Here is a 14265-nt window from a genome sequence, read left to right as displayed (position 1 = left end):
TCTTTTAATAAACTCGGTATTTCTTGTTTTATTTACAAATTAACAATTTCTTTGTTCGAAAACTGCACCAACAGAGCTAACCACTAGCAAATACCAAGAATTTCATCTAAGTAATAGCACCTAAAAAAAGGAAGAGGTTTATCATCGAAAACGCAATAAAACTAATAATGGGAAAATAGATTAACTCGTAAGGAATATTTTTCTATTAGAAATAACAACCCTACTCATGTCAGAGAATTGCAACTCTTCGCAGGATCAACGATATAATTAGATACGAATTTAATAAACGAAGACCCTAGTGATACAGTTTTGTGAGAGGCCAAACATATTTAGAGACTTGTGAATCATATATAACACATAATTGTTCCCCAGACTATGTTCTACAGTAATTACGGAGCATCGTATTCGTGATTTATGGACTATTGTTATGACATCAATGGCATTTTTGATAAAGGAAACTTGAAAGCATTTATGTTTTGCTTTCTTTCGTGAAGCTAAACTTATATAGAAAAGTGTGATGGCTGTTTCTTTGTATAATAACCAGGAAACAGAGCTGACATACAGGTAGTGAAGTACTCGTAGAAGAAAAAAAAGTGTACTTAAAGTACATTTTGCAATACCTTTCCAAAATATCAATGAAGTATACAACTTCTGCAGAAGTTGCATAGTTCAGACAATTCACTAAACAGCACTCAGCAATAATCAGCAGAGGAGTATACAAGGTTACGTGTAGTTAATTAAATGAATTTTAATTAAAAATTATCAAAAATAATGTCGAGTTTAATACGAAAACCAATTTTCTCATTAACGTTTCAGTCAATGGATTGTATTTGATTGTCAATGGGTAGAGCTTCAGTTCAAAACCATTGAGCATCCTCAAGATTCCAACAAATGTTTGTTGTGGTGCATAGTAATTCCATCAAGCCACTACGCTTGGTACATAAACCAGCCTAATATAAAACTCTTCCCTCCAGCCCATTAACTATTTACTGGCCATTTCTTCGGCAATTAATTTCATTTTATCCTCAAGTCATGATTTGCAAATAAATGGCCAGTAAATAGTTAATGGGCTGGAGGGAAGAGTTTTATATTAGGCTGGTTTATGTACCAAGCGTAGCGGCTTGATGGAATTACTATGCACTACAACAAACATTTGTTGGAATCTTGAGGATGCTCAATGGTTCTGAACTCAAGCTCTACCCATTGAAAGTTTTCAATAGTTACGCCACCGATCGCAAAAGTGGTTTATGATATACCAATTGAGATTCCATTCATCCATTTCTCATTCGTCTAGGATAGGTTGAGTCCCCTAATTAGGAGATTTAGGAAATTTAATGCAGCTGGCTTGCCATGCCTCTGTTGCATCCCTCTAGAGATAAATATTTTAAGTCTGCAAATTGTGTTCACGGGACCAAATTTCCGAGAGAAAAAAAACTCTACCTCAGTATGAGACCGAGTACCTTACCTTTTAATTTAAACTACAGTATATAGTAATGGTTCCTCACATTGTAGACAGGATTCGAACCCAGGTCTTTCCAACCAAAGGGCTTGTCACCAATTAGGCTAAGGATGCACAACTGGTATTGTACATCACTAAATTCTCTTTATGTAACTCAGGATAATATGATTTCTGCTTTATATATATATATATATATATCTGACCAGCTTAAGATATTGACAACGTCTTTCAAGAATGGGTTCGAATCGTTTCTAAGACTCGTGGAACCATTCTAATGGCTTTTCAACTGAAATGAGTTCTCACATGGAGGTGGAAGGATTTCTTCTCCCGGAAATTACAGGCTGGGGTTCTCAAGCAAAACAGGCAAACCACGGAATACTACACACACACACACACACAAATACCCAACACTAGCTTCACAGACTGAGTCACTTCGGCAGTAATTCCGACCAAGCTAACCTATCGTCTTTCACCAAAGCCGCAAACTAACACGTAAGAAACCTGATAAAGATTCTTTCTATATGAATCATCCATCCAAACTTTAATACGTAGTTGCATTTCCCTTCCAAACTTCCGATGGGGTATACATAGAGAGAAAACAGACCTATGCTAATTTACAGAAGCTCCTTCGTAGAAATTAGTATTAACGTAATTAATTAAATTAAATCAAGAGAAACGGATGCTTTACGTTCCAGTGTAATTATTAGGATGTTCAATGTAATTGTTTAGTACGAGTTATTTTCTTTATACTATCCTCTTCAGAAATGCGGAATGCTAATGTCAAAGCTTATCCTTTCCGGAGCTGGCTTACACTGACCTTTTCTCCACCCTCCTAATAGAAATCGTGTCTCAAGTGTGTTTTATTAAGTTACACACTACGATCTTTAAAATAAACCTTTAACTCCGTCTTTGAAGTAAAAAAGTAATTTGCATTCAGTACCTGTCTTGGAGGTTATAAAATAAAGTTTTGGATATCGTTATATTCTTACCGACATTCGGCAAAAAAATGCTCTCCACTCGAGTTACGAGTGTTGTTTTTCTCAATAGGAATTACTGAAAGATTCTTTCAAAAGCGTTCTTTGAAACCTATCGATTTCATACAGCATCACAATAATCGATTTTAAGATGGAAATGTTACCTCAAATTCACTTTGAATGCAACCTGATAAAAATTTAAAAATTATATTTATATGAACTCCCTCCCTCCTTTCTGCTCTGTGGCCCATTTCCATTTCTTTGCTCTCAGCTGACTTTATCGAAATTCAAAGTGCTGAATTGCCTAATAATAAAGTAGAATCTTTTCATTACTTTGCATTATTTTCGATGCAAAAACACGAAGAACACAACGAAAAGCCTCTTCATCCAGTCCCAATAAAGGTTTCTTAAGGGCATCGTAGTAAGAATATATTTTATTATAATGACCACATTTATGTACGGTCAGCCATGTTTAAGCATACAATTTTAGTATGTATTAATATGAAGTCCATATCGTCCGAACACTCACCCCAAAAAAGGATGTCGTCAGATGTTACAGGTAATTCACGTGATGTACCCTGACGTGCTATCATATCCAGGTCAACGAGTGGCGTGTAGACGCTTATTATGATCACGCAACACACATCTAGACTGCTTTTTTTTGCCGTTGCGAATCCTATTTACTGAAACCTTGAACCCTTTTTTTCGTATAGTGACAGTTAGAATGAAGGTTTGTACCCTCTTAGGTTTCTGATGAGATCCTAGCAATTCGAAACAGCTGTCAGGCTAGTGAAATCTGATATGTGCAGTCGTAGGCTGAGTTCGAGTCTTTGTCAGAACACTATAATGTAAAGTTCTTTAAAAAGGACACTTAATTATTACATTATGCTGACAGACGTATTAGAACTTGAGAAATACGGATAAAGATAAAAATATTACTCTTTTAGTAAGATGCAGACCCGCCCTTAATTGTGTCATGGGAAAATTAACTTTCGTCCTTCACAGAGGATTCTTCAGATTGTCAGTTATTGCCTTCCAGGACAATTATTCACAGATTATTCCACTTCGTCAGACAAATGTTCAGTCAAGTCTGGAACTGGTCTGACCTGATCAGTCCATTACAGAACCGTTACTCCTCCCAAACCAAGATATAAAAGACTATACTGAGTCGCACTGTCTTGTGAGAACCTATATATTCCTTGACGATAGAACTGAAGAAATGCAGAAAGTGCATTATTATCCAACATGTGAAGAAGTACGTATTCATTCAGGATAATATGAGAAAGACAGTGTACCAATTCATTACCACGAAAAACAAATTCCCAGCATCACACTTTCACCACCATCCTGCTTAATTTGGGACAATATAGTGTTGCTCCTAGTTTTGACTGGAATACCGCATATATAGGTCCTCCTATTCGATCAAGTAAACTGTACCTAGCTTCATAGCTCCAGAGTCCTCGTTTCGAGTAGTACAGAATCCATTTTTTCTTTTTTTCTTTTTTTCTAAGAATTATTGTAATCATAGTTGAGCATGATCTGGTGATGACCTTCGAAGTTGTTTCTAGGCCACAATACACACCGCCAACAAGACACTGGCCACCAGGATTTATAGTTGGTATATAGTTGGTATATGTTACAAATCCTGGTCGTAAAGTTCTAGATTTATTTTGTGGAACTTGCTATCACTTTCTAAGTCATCATTTCTTCACAAAGAACTGTCGTATGTATTTCCGGTGATTTTGGCTTCCAGGAACGAGACTGCAAAAGTCATTCCATACTTTATCCCACAGCTCTGCTTCGCATACCAATTTAGTTCAACCGGAAGTTGCTCTTATATCTTCATCTAAGTAAGTTTGTTTCCTAAATAGCCTCTGTTTATATGTTTGGCTCTTCGTATCATGTGCTTCTTCTGTAATACTTTTAGTAACAGACTCTGCGCATATATACCAAAAAAGTTGGAAGAAAAATAACAGTTTTAAGTTTGTCAGCTTTTCGATCCAATTATTTTTTATTTGCATGCTATTTGCTTATATTTGCAAATAAAAAAATATATTTGCATATATTTTTATTCGCATACTGTAGGGTATGTGAAGGGTTAAAAGCCTTCTCTACAAGCTGAACTTGTTCATGTCATTTCAGGCCTCCAATAATTAGGAAGCAGCCTCACATCAACTGATGTCATTTACCACTTAATGTTACTTCTCATCGCCACAAGTAATAATAATTATACAATATATATATCTTCAGAAAAAGATACACGGAATGTATATCTAAACTAAAAGTTTATAAGTGAAAAAGTCCATTATTGAAGTCAAAACCAAATACTTACTCTCTGCACATACATGCATAATAATACTTGTACAGGATATATATATATATATATATATATATATATATATATTTAAATCGTCCTTAATTATATGTGAGTTTTCTGTATATTATTTGTTAATTTCCCATTAATAAATATTATGATAAAAAAATAAAAGAAAAAAATACTCTTGTTTTACACATGCTTATTTTATTAAAATTTTATACTAATAAAAGTTTTCTTCTATTTTAATGATATAGTATTTATACCTTTTTACATTAAAAACATATGTATGTTTTTAATGATGTTAACTTTAGAAAAGCACTGTGCATGTTTTTTTTTTTTTTTTTTTTTTTTTTTTTTTTTTTTTTTTTTTTGTACCGAGTTAGCCTGTTTTAAATGTGCGAAAAATTTATACACAACCCAAGTTTGGTATGTTTTCACAGATTTTCGCTTAAAATCATGATTTCAATCTTATAAAAATCTTTAGAGTTCCCGCGCTCACGTTCTTGTTTCTTATATTTCATGTGCCGTTATCATTTATAGCTGCTTCCACGACAACATGGCGTTATTTACTGTCCATCAGAAGAACGGTTGGTGCAATTACTGAGACTGCCAGACGCCAGATACTCCCACTGAATAATGTAATACAAGTTTTCACCTATACACACTCTACGTTCATTTGGTCTTTAGTACCACAAACTTAAAATAAATAAAAGGAAAATGATAATAATTTAACACTTCTCAAGTCTGTCTTTTCACTATTATATTTTAATAAATCTTCATAGTTTTTTTTTCTATGCATCAGTGTTAATCGAAAGAAATGCTTATAAAAAAAATGAAATCAATACTTGAAAGTAGGTCCGATTTTTGCCTGTACTTTAGTGACTACAGCTGGTGTGTTTTCAATGTCACGTACATGTTTCTTTATTGATCTTTTTGATAAAATTTGGCTTTCTGCACGAGATCCGTCGATAGCACTTACTTCGCAAGTACCAAACCTAAATGAACTCCTTTAAATCAAAGAACTTTTTTTGTTGATTATAATAAAAAATTCTAAATTTGTGTTTGTATTAGCCATACCCACAATAACATTTGGCAATAAAATACCGCCAAATTTAAATTTCTTTGACTGGGAATTTAATAGTTCTTATTAAACTTGCAAATGCAAAAGCTGAACAGCAAACATAGAAGTGGATTCTCATACTGCTGTTAACTTTCCAGTAAGAAGTCCAATAATGGAATACTATATATATATTGGAAAATACAGAGTAGCTTGTATAAGAAGTAGAGCCAAATACTGGGAGAGGCAATACCTGAAAATTATTTCATCGGTGCAAAGTTCTGTTTACTTTTATGATTCTATAGAATTTAGCAGTTCAAATTTATGCAATCCCACAAGAAATTAACTAGGTAATCTTAATAAATATTTGTACCAGATATGCCCTTTTGTCCTAGCTTAACATCTTCAATGATTTTTGGAGATAGGTTTGAATTTTGTTTTACCCGTCAATACCTTCGCAAGTACCAAACCTTCTATACTAACCCACTCCTGGTGAATAAATTTCATTGAAACTTAGTATTTAAAATCTCCAATTAAATTTGCTTAGCCATTTTGGATTCAAGCTCAATTTTGGGTTCAAGCCTACCATTTAGTAGCAGTACTTGGCAAAAACGATTTGAAAGGCTAGTAACAACTATGCTCTGGCTTGATATGGAATATATATTTATTATTTGTCGAATTTTCACAATTTCGGCTTCTCTGTGACGACTTTAGTGATAAATTTTGGCGAAATAATCAGAAAAAGTTAAAATTTATAAGTTACAAACCAGCAAATAAGCTTCAATAGATATAAGCTTGATCGACTTTGCGTTCATCTGCTGTGATCATAATATCTTTAGTACACAAGGAGATCCTCCGCAGCTCAGTCGGTACAGGGAATCGAAACCAGGTCGGAAAGACCTGGTTTCGATTCCCGTCAGTGACGTGATCAATCTTTCTCTGGTCTCTTTCAATTAAAGGTGAGTTAGCCGGTCTCATGCGGAGGTATAGGGTTTTTCGTCCCTGAGAAAATCGGTCCCGTGAACACACGCTGCTACAGTCAAAAAATGCATACTTAATCCCTCGTTAGGAAGGCTCAACCAATCCTAAGGGACAGTCGAGGAACGGAGGGAACCCTACATGAACCCTCTTAAGTTTGTGAATAGAAAAATCTCAGAAGAGAATGTGTGTGATTGCTAAAGCAGAAATTCTAGAACTGTGATATAATAATAATAATAATAATAATGATGAGAAAATTATCACCAACTTTTGCTTTTCTATGAGATTGTTTCAATCCACTCGAACGAACTCAGCTATTTCTTGTAGTTTCATTTAAAACGAACCTCTTTGTGGACCCTTGTTATGAAATAATCTTTCTTTGCGTTGTTCTAACAGTTCAAAGCCTGTTGTCCATTTTTGTTTTGCACCAAATATCCTTTAAAAAAAAAGAAAAAAAAATCATCTCAGGCTATTGTTCTTGCATGTAGGATTGCGTACCCTTTCAAAATCATTTGACAGGTTACAAAAATTAAGTAAACTATTAATTACGAATCCTTCATTTAATTTTACATTCCAAAATCCTTTAATAATAACGTCGGCACTCAAATCGAGCGAGCTTTGCATTTTATATGTACATTTATCTACTACTGCTGTGCTGATTTACTGCTTGTATTTCAGACCGTAACAAATCATGTCAGTGTATCGTGTATATCAAAAAAATTTTAAATGACGTATTAGTATTTATTATAACAAGATATAACGCTAAAAAATACAAATTTAAGAATAGCTAAGATATTCACTGTAATTATATTTCGTACATATTTACATTTTTTTAAGAATTTTCATTTTTGTTGATTTCTTTTAAATTACGTATTCAAGTAGTTTACTTATATTATGTTGCTATTATTACGGTGTGTGTGTGTGTGTGTGTGTGTGTGTGTGTGTGTGTGTGTGTGTGTGTGTGTGTGTGTGTGTGTGTTATAATTTAAATGAAAAGGTGTACAAACGTTTTTGGAGTTTTTATAATAATTAGTTAAAAAAAATTCTTCCAGAATCACAGCTTTGGTTATTAGTAGCAACTCCACTCTACATAAACGTTCAAAATACTTCTTGCGACATTAACCTCTTCGCCTTGAGAATACATTAAGAAATTCAAAAACACGCAATCAGGATTTCCCCTCATCTTCATAATATGGGTTGTTATTTCAATATATTCTAATTTCCTCTCTTGCAAATTTAAATAAATATTTATATTCATCATCGGTTCTTTGACAAACGTATCAAATCTTAGCCTCCAATAAAAACATTCCCTCAGTCTTATGGTGAAAAAAAGTTTAATACTGAATATGATTGAAACACATCGAAACACAGTATCCCTGTTAATTATTAATGTTGTCACATAACTATCAGATTCCTTACATCATTTCCAGTTTTCATATCTAGTTTTAAACAACTTTAAAGTTGTTTCAAGTTGGAGAATTCTGCAATGCATCATCTTTAAGATTCTCTCAGACAACTTTTATCCATATCCGCTGCCAGGGAGAGATATATCAGTAATCATGATATATCGTGCAATAAATCCATACAAATATGAATGGACTAACGGTACGTTATGAGCTTTTCTACGTGCGGTGATGCAAACAGTGGTTATTTGCATGTCATATTAATAAATCAGAATGATTTTATGGCACGTACCAAAGATGCACATAGGGACCCATGATACGAGGACTTTAGCAATTAGCGGATTACAACAACATAGATGTTTGCGTGACCACTTCAGGAGTTGATCTGTTTGTGGTATAAGATCCGAGTAGAGCTGTGTTTTCTGATTAAATGACATAGTGACCATGGCAACCTTTATTCCCTCTTGTACAGCAGCCTAAAGGTCAATAAACTTTCATAGACGTGGACACATGTACCCTTTAATAGCGAATATACCGTGATAATATTTCTTTGTTAGTAGTTAGGAGGAGCATCTGAAAACAAGTAAACAGGACTCTTGATGTCACATTTCATGCGTGAAAAAAATTAAAATATTGGAAATAAATCATGCATAACCTGTTTAATAGGTGGAATGACACACACACACACACACACACACACACACACACATGTGAAAACCTTTTCGCCGAAACGAACAATACCATTGGATAATCTTAATTCTACTTTGAATTAATTTTATTAACTTGAAAGCTTTAAAAGAGTAAATATTCTAGGATAAACTGAAAATAATCACGTCTCTTTTCTTTCCATAAGAATTTTATGTATAAAATTTAGTAATTTATGTGTTATTAATTTAGTACTGTCGAATGTCAAATGAAAATCCATGATTTTTATTTTTCCCGAAAAGTCCTGTTAGCAAATCTAGCAGCAAAGATCCATTCTTAAATGTTCTCCCCAAATACACACACTCACATTGAAATTAATGTCTGTATTCTATATTAAAACATGCTAAATTAAAATATTAATGTGATCTATATTAAAATATTCTATAGTAAGAATGATAAATTAAAATAATATTAACGTATTCTATATTAAGTCGGCGTCTAGTTAGTCTAGTGGCTTTGCACTTCACAACAATATGTCTAGGGAAGGAGTGTCCTAGGTTCGATTCTCGTCGGAGACGTGAGGAGCTGAAGGATCTTCCTCAGTCATAGCCAAGTTAGCTGGCCTTGGGCGCGGACAGTAGGATTTTTTCCCCAGTTTATCCTTGGGTTTTTCATCTCGCAAACAGGCAAACCGGACCAGTGAACACAGAAGGATACAGCCATAGGACAACGTTAAAATATGATAGATAGGTATCTATCATATTTTAACGTTGATGGATATCTGACTAGATAGGTGAAGCAAACATGATTTTCATATTCCCTCTTTGTCTGAATAAAGAGTTTGATGATGGGTTGTTTTGAGCTTTACGCTCGCCCTTTGTGTGCTATGGTGATAGTTGTGTTCATCTGGGAATAGAATTGACTTGGGTCTCTTGTGTTTGCAGTAGATTGCTTCGTTGGAGTTGAAGGCTTGTTTGATTAATGGGTTTGGGTGCGTGCTTGCCTTGGTGAAAAACATTTCAGCTAGTTCGTGAAGAAGAGAAGAGATGTATGGAATTTTGGTCTCTCGATGGATCTGAGTGTTTCTAATGAACCACGGGATGTCTAGAATCATCCGTAGGCACTTGTTTTGAATTCTCTGCAGTTTCAGAATACAGTATTTGATTTTGAGGTATGGCTTCAAGCTGGGGAGACGTAGATAATTACAGGACGTATCATCATCAGGTATATTAATAATTTGTTTTGTATGTCTAGTTTACTGCTGAGGTTGATCATGGGGTATAGTTTAGCTATGGCTATGGATGCCTTAGTACCAATGAGTTTGATATGGTTGTTAAATTCAAAAAGATAAATATGAACAGATGACATAATGTAATCAATATATTTAATTTTTGATGTTTTTTGAAAGAAAGCAAAGATTATTAAAAAAATAATAAATAAAATAAGTAAAACTGGGGAAAAATAATTTTTGAAATTTATGTTTTTAAATTGAATTCAATATTTAATAAACTTTGATATCTGGAATGTGCACAAGTAATTATTGTATATCAATGTGATTCAATTCTGTTTTCAATATAGTTATTTTATTGACAAAAACTGCTAAAAAAAGATCGAAATAATACTAAATAATTTTATCAAATACCAGATGGAATTCAATTAAATTTGTTATTTATATTTTACATAAAAATTCATTCAGTCTTTTCGATTTTAGTTACAATCAAATCAACTGTAGTGAAAACATTTGGCAAAATAAATGTATATATCTAGAACACAAAACAAAAATGAGTATACGTGTCAATCGAATTGCAACTTTTAGAACACTCATCGAATTTTTTAAAAAAACTTGGAACCATGTCGTAGAATTCTTTGAATGGTGCGGATTCCTCACAAACATTATGCTAATTCTTGCAAGCAAAACGATGGAAATATCGACATTAGAAAATTCAACTGTAAACAGTTGAAAATCTCGAACTGGTCATATATTCAAGACTGGATAATGATTTGGGGGGGGGGTCAAAAGTACTCTATATGATAAGAATAATTCCTTCCTAACTTAATAGAATGTAAATCTAATATATAGGTTCGTATATTTAATTTTACAGAATCCTTTTATTTGAACCATTTTCATGACAAAATTAGGCAAAATTATGTCTACAGTATAATGGGGGAAAATTGGATTTTTATGCGTTTCCACCCAAGAAACGTTGAAAAGCTGTTTTGGTTCACTTGTTCCGATAATAGGTTGTCACTATAATATGCTATTGCGAAATAGTCCTTTAAAAAAATTGTTTCCGATCATTTCCTCACTTGAATAAATAATATACTTCTTCTAGCCGTCTGGATCTCATAAGAAAGAGTAATTACGTTTATTTTCAGTAAATTCCTTTTTCTTTTTCGCACACGCATGAAAAGAACACATAAAAATAGTTTTCGTGCTATATTTATACGTTCTTTCTCATTTTGTTTCCTATAATAACTTCATTAGCATCTCCCTTGATAAACCAAGCAATACTATAAAGAAACGGATGTCTAAATAATTCACCTAATCTACATAGGAAGCTAGATCCATTTGCATGCAACTGATTCTCGTTTTAACATGACCTCTTAGTTGTATTATCTAATCCATGGATTCGAGTTTCGACTGCGCCACACATACGGATCCCAAAAAACTATCGCCTTTGGACTATTTCATAGCAACTCTCAAAATGAATGCTGTTTGACTTGCTGTTTGACTTACTTTTTAACTAAAAAGTTGGAAAAGGAGCAATTTGAATTCAGTTTAGCTGTTTGAAAAAATTACGCAATCATGACGCGCACTATTGTAAACGAATACAGAATTACAATACAATAAGAACGAGGTAATTTAGCAACTAATATACATTAGTCTGGATTATGCAGATCAAATTATGAAATTCATAAAAGTAACTGACATTTTCTGAGACCTGTCGGTTGTTTGCTACAGCGCATGTGCTGCTTAGAAGAAAATTGTTCTAATGACGTATTTTGCTAGTCGGTTTGATTAATTTGATGCAGTACTGATTAATTACAGTGCGCTTTTTTATTCTAAATGTGGCTTCAAATATATACAATTATCCTTTCAAATATTTAAAAGTTTTCTTTTTTTTATTATTTTAAATTTTTATTATATATTTTGATTTAAAATATTTATTTTCATTTTATAGTGAAAATCTCTACTTAGCTACAATTTGAAACCAGAAGAAAGTTTTCGAATCTAAGTAATTTTTGGAACAACACATAAACAGAAATTTGTTCTTAGACAAGAACAAAAGAAGTAGTCATATTTGTTCCTTAGATAATTAATTACTACTGTCAGTGGTGATAAAATTGAAGTGGACACTTGCAATCGATGAAGATATATGAAAACATACAAAGGCCGCAAAGGCCGGTTGTGCTAAATGCTCATTTTTCAAAACGGAAATCATGCGTATGAATACTGGCTTCTCTTTATTCTTACATTCTCTTCCGTATAATTTATCTATCGACATAATGGTGTACTATGGCCTAATTCTACTCTATCTAGTAGCAATAGAATTATTCTTACATGTTATTAGTTATTTAACTAGGTTTATTTAACAATCAAGCAATGTTAAACTATTGGATAACGTCAGAGGTGATACTAGTTAAATAAAATCCAATCTGCCTACGTGCTTTTCAAACTACGTTGGTTGACCGAGTGGTGGTTATCATATCTGCTCTCCAACCAACCAACCATCAGACTGTGAATTTGAATCCCGCCTTGAGCATGAATGTTTTTATGAAAGTACTAGTTCATTATCCCTTGTGATACCTCCACTTTTATTTGCTGCCTGATGCATGAAAATAAAGTTTCATATTTGGTCTCTAGAGCATGATTTCCAGACTGTTTCTAGACCATTCACTGTATTAATACTAATGTACTATAAGCCTTTTATGAGTGGGATTCACATTAAATAAATGCGTATATCTATATTACAAGTTTCACAATTTGTATTCTGAAACTGCGAACTCAACTGGTTATTTGAAAATAAGACAGAATCAACTAAGGCTTTAAGATTGATATATTATAGCTATTAATTGCATGTATTCTTCAGTGGGTTTTTCCTTCGATTGATATTGAACTGTCGGATTTTTTAAGGCTTTGGTATGATAGAAGCTTATTAGCACACAGACTATCGGGGTAGGACATAAAATTTAAGTTATGTTAGTTAAATAAAGATCAGGCTTTATGAAGTGATTAAAATTATGTGACCTAATAAAGTTTATGTTGATGATACGAATATAGTTTTTAGTACTGATTATTCTGTTTATCGTAGATAAGTACCGAGATCATATCAACAATGGCCGGTTCCATTACGAGCAAAACTTTCCTAAAACCAATAAAACTTGTAATTAAATAATTTATTTTAATTTTCTAAATATTCAAAACGTTTACTCTTTTCCATAATGTTTACACATTTTGTAAAAAAAAAAAAAAGTCTTCGGATTTCAAACTTCGGCAGTGTGGTATCGACACGTTCAAATTCATCCATATTAGATAAGCGGCATCACAGTTCATCATAAAACTTATATCAATCACACAAGCGTTTACTAAGGGATTCAATTTTGCTTTAGTCCCTTACACTATCACCTAAGTGGACAACACGGTTTCTGTCCAAGTATCTATATAACTGATAATACTGTCAGAGAGTTCCGATTTTACATGAGGGAGGATATTTCTATGTATAAATAGAAAATATATTGAAAGTTTTTGAAAGTTTATTTTTCACTTGGTTAGACTATAATAAATTCAGTTTAATCTAAATTTATTATAGAAAATATATAAATATATTTTATGTTCATTTTATCAAGGAGCATAACAGTAACTTCTGAAATCGATCACATCTTGACAATACTCGTATTATCTTAATGTGATAAGAGTCATCGCAGCATAGAAGTGCATCATTGCAATGATAAACAAAAGGATCAGTAATGCTGTACTTATTGTAGTCAAATCAAAGACCAATTAAGCATAAATACTTAGGCAGAAAAATCCTTATTGCAAAAAAATAAAAATTCAGAACACAAACGATATACCCCAAACTATATAAAGTTAAAATATATTTGCTCTTCTGCAAACTTTAATAAAAAAAAAAAAGATAATAATAAATAAATGGTATATCTTTTGTTTCTTTATTATATTTTGATGTTTATTCCGTTTTTATTTTTTTTTTGCTTTAAAGAACAATAAAGATTTAAAAAATTTTATATATAAAAGTATTATTTTAAAGTATTTTCCCGAACAGTTAATGGGACTGACTTAACTGATTTAGTTATTAACCTGCTATCCCTGCTAATTTATAATTAACACGAATAACATTTTACAGAATTTAGAATTTAATTTATAATTAAATTTGTCTGTAAAATTTTGCTTCAACACAACATTCGATTTATTT

The 14265-nt window shown here is 32.7% G+C and overlaps 1 protein-coding gene across 6 annotated transcripts in view; it reads right to left on the bottom strand.

Annotated features, from left to right (window-relative positions):
* LOC150103999 (synaptotagmin-5-like) overlaps positions 1 to 14265 on the bottom strand; it is a 115913-nt gene that overhangs the window by 84397 nt on the left and 17251 nt on the right. For 3 of the 6 annotated variants that reach the window (XM_090396670.1, XM_090396672.1, XM_090396671.1), the window contains exon 2: positions 7054 to 7221. The exons of the other annotated variants lie outside the window; for them this stretch is intronic. The gene's annotated coding sequence lies outside the window, so the exon portion shown is untranslated. The remainder of the gene's footprint in view (positions 1 to 7053; positions 7222 to 14265) is intronic. 6 annotated transcript variants of the gene reach the window in all.

This window comes from Typopeltis vanoorti, chromosome 8 (genome assembly GCF_054136105.1).
Source record: "Typopeltis vanoorti isolate ZY-2024b chromosome 8, IOZ_Tvanoo_1.0, whole genome shotgun sequence".
Lineage (NCBI taxonomy): Eukaryota > Metazoa > Arthropoda > Arachnida > Uropygi > Thelyphonidae > Typopeltis > Typopeltis vanoorti.
The sequence above is the reverse complement of the archived record's forward strand: the minus strand, read 5'-3'. Positions and strand labels throughout refer to the sequence as shown.